The sequence below is a fragment of the Theobroma cacao genome, chromosome 2, assembly GCF_000208745.1.
Source record: "Theobroma cacao cultivar B97-61/B2 chromosome 2, Criollo_cocoa_genome_V2, whole genome shotgun sequence".
NCBI classification, from domain to species: Eukaryota; Viridiplantae; Streptophyta; class Magnoliopsida; order Malvales; family Malvaceae; genus Theobroma; species Theobroma cacao.
In genome coordinates this window covers 36,889,619-36,893,484 of record NC_030851.1, presented here as the reverse complement: position 1 = coordinate 36,893,484, position 3,866 = coordinate 36,889,619, and positions in this window count along the sequence as shown.

Here is a 3,866-nt window from a genome sequence, read left to right as displayed (position 1 = left end):
ACAATATGTTGGAATGGCTTTACCTAAAGGAAAGCTACTCACAAATTTCTATATGCTGAGCTTGGGTTACAAACGAAGCTAAAGGCTCCCAAATCGTTCCTCACTATCGTCCGTGCGGACTAGTAAAGCACCCTGATCCTCACTCGTTACAAACTTCAAACGGACTAGGTTCGATTTGAGTGGGAGTCTTCACTATCCCGTGCGGAGGTTATCACCTCACGAGAGCGTAACTACTAAACTTCCTCCTAAAATAGACATGACCCGGGTAGAAGGCTTATGCATGAATGCAAAATGTGCTATGTGTTTGAAGGAAAACATCAATTTTGGACCAACAATCTCACATCCCTCTATCCTAAATCCCCACAATTATTGAAAGCAATAAAGTAATAAATATGAGATACACAAATGCATCAAACAAAATATGTAGAGCAAATCATCAACACTAAGGAAATATTGAATTATTTAAAGCCTTGGATAACCTATTATTATTTAATGGTTCGACTCTCGGCAATCCCTAGTGGAGTCACCAGTTGTCGTAACTTGCAGGTTCGGGAACCCGACCGCCAGACTTGAGTGAAAACTCTAAAAACTAAAAAATTAAGAGTCGTCACCAATCTTTTTTTTACTAGGTGCGATTGGCCACCTAATGACCCGATTCTAATAGACGAGGCCTTAAATTAATTTTAAGTCCGTCGAAGAGAACCTTAAACTGGTCTACGATTTTCTAGATTTAGGCTCGGGAGTACGGTTACACTCGGGGAAGGATTAGCACCCCTGGGATGCTCGTTCTATGAACGGTACCATTTTTAGATTATCCTATTAGGTTTTAATTTTTAATTTCACTATATTTTCTTAGTTATTATTCTCTTATTTTATCTCCTATTTAACTTAAAATGGAATGCAAATGTAAGGTAAGATGAAATACATGGCGTGAGATAAAAATGTCGGACGAATAACCTTTTATTGAGAACGTTCTCCCGAATCCGCCCATCATACTGGTGGGATCCAAGGTGTTCTCTCACCTAAAGAATTATCCGATAAACTCGCCTTCGTAAATTTAACGAATAATTTTCATCATCGGGGTCATCGTACGTTTTTCTTTAAAAATTACGTTTTCGTGCATAATGAACCTAATTAGGGCAAAAGCCTTTTATTAAAGATGTTTCTCGAGCCCTCCCATCATACTGGTGGGACCCGAGAATATCTTTTCACCTAAAAAATTTTTCAAGAAATACCCGCCTTCACAAGATCCTCGGGAGATCCCATCATCGGGGCTTAAACTCGAAAACAGAAATATTTATATGCAATGATATGCATGATGCAACATATATATATGCTATGCTAATGTAATTATCTATTTTTTGTCATTTTTCATTATTTATATATTTTTTATTCTTGACTAATTTTTTTTATATAATAAAATTTTATTTATTTAAAATAAAAATCTCGAAAACTCAGAATCGAGGCCCTTCCATCGTACTGGTGGAGCCTTAATTCGGATTTCGAACCTAGGGAAAATTAGCTCGAGATTGCGACTTCTCGCGTCCCGACCAATCATCCCATCATTAGTATAGAATTAAGTACTTGTCTTATTTATATGAATAATTCTTCACCTTGCTTTAATTTTCATTTTACTCATTTATTAAATCTATTTTTATAACCTAATATGTTCCTTTATGTTTTTCATCTATCCCAATCCATCCATTAGCAAATAATTTTCCATCTTTCACTTAATTTAATCTATATATTTTTTTATCAAGCTTCTATTCATTTTGGTTCACTTATCCCCCTTTTTCTCTTCTCTTTCTTTCGCCTAAATCTATCATTTTTTTAATAAACACTTCTTTATTTCACTATTGTATATTTTTTATATACCTAAATATGTTTTTATAACTAAGTAATTTTTCTACTTCCTTCCTAATTTTATTTTCTTTTTATGTAACTAAATATATATTTTTCTTTTCTATTACTAAATGTTTATTTTTATATATTTTTATATCTCCTATATTAGTAAATTTTCTATATTTCTAACATTCATATTACAGCACAAACATAACTCTACCTATTTTCCTTTTTATTTATCATCATTATTACTTTTATCAATTGCATAACATTATGTTAATGATTCTCAAAAATAAAAACATTCAACCCAATCATTATGCAACAAACTCAATATGTCAAAGGTCCAAAGCTTACCCAAAATTTGAGCCCAAATCCGCTCAAGGAGAAACCGGATCTGTAGAAGGCCCACTTGCCCACTTAAAGGACTCAACCTCCTTCCTCCGAACGGCGCCATTTCAAGGCCTTTAGTTGTCTACACTCCTTCATCAAACGGTGTTGTTTGGTCATATCTACATCTAAAAACTCCTCTTTTTCCTCATCCTTCATTTTTTGCCCTCATTTTCTCTCTCTAGAGGCGGCACTCTCTTTTCTCTCTCTAAAAATCTCACCAGCTTTTTCAACCCAAAAAATAACTCCCTCTATTCTATCTCACCACTAAATGGATCTCTCTCTCTACCGTCGGTCAACCACTCCTTCACCATTCAAGTCGGTCTGTCGCCTCCCCTTTGTTGCCGCACTCTCTTTCTATGCCCACCGACGAGGGGACCCAAAATCCCCCTTTCGCCAGATCTCACTTATCCTCCCTAGCTAGCAACCCCAAATTGAGTTTTCTTCCCTGTCGGCGGCACCAGGACCCCGAAATTTGGTCTTCCTTTGCCCAACAGTGAACCGCAACTCTCTTTCTTAGCTCCTTCCTCCCGCCGACGACTAACCCAAAGCTTCTCCACCCTAATCGGCAACACCAAAGAAACCCCCTGAAAACGAGCCAAAAATTCTCCCCATAAAAAAAAAAACATTCTCCCTCTCTCACTGTGCTTATTTCCTTTTTTTTTGTATTTTTTTGTATATATTTTTTTGGATTTTTTGTGGATTGTTGTGGCTGATAGGAAGCTTGGGACTTTTGGTCTACTGATTGTGGTTTCTTGGCTGCTAGAGGCTCCGATTTTTGCAAGTTACTAGGGTTTTTTAGGATTGCCCATTGCTCTTCTAATCCCTCCTTTTCGTTGTGCTACAGTGCCCCCTTTATACTGGGTTGAAGGGGGCACGCTCCACTACTCTGCCAGACGTGAATTTTTCGCATCTGGCAAGGTGAGGGTGGCGCCTGGCAGGGTGCATCCGCACCCTACCAGTCGTACCCCTCTCTCTCTCTTCTATTTTTATTATTTTTATATTTATTTTTTTTAATTATCTAAGAAAATTTATAGTGTCTACACATTTTTGATGGGTTACAAGTATCCATCCACTTCTTTGTAGGTTATCCACTTCTGGTGAGTTAGTGGGCTAAAGTATCCATCCACTTCTAGTGGTAAAATTATCCGTCCACTTCTGACGGTAAAATTATCTTTAGAATTAAAATAATGATAAAATAAATTATTATGGCGACCTTTTCCATATCTATGATCATAATTATTAAATAATATTGTACTCACTTTAGAGGATCGATGGATTCATAACCATGATCATAATTATTAAATGATGTTGCATTCACTTTAGGGAACGGAAGGATTCATGATTTTGTTTATCGCATTCACTTCAAGGAATAAACATTCATGATTTTTCATTAATAGCTATATAATAATAAATTAACTTTCCAATCAAGGGACAAAATATAATATATACTACATGATAGCAAAATTCATATTAAAGTTTATTTTTATGGAATGAAAATACAAAAGAGATATCAAGTCACTTACCTGATTTGCTACAACCAGAAATTGAAGACCAACCATTGAAATCTTTTTAAAGCTTGGAGATGATGAAAACAAAATAATACCAACACTTACTTGATTTGCTAAAATCAGAAA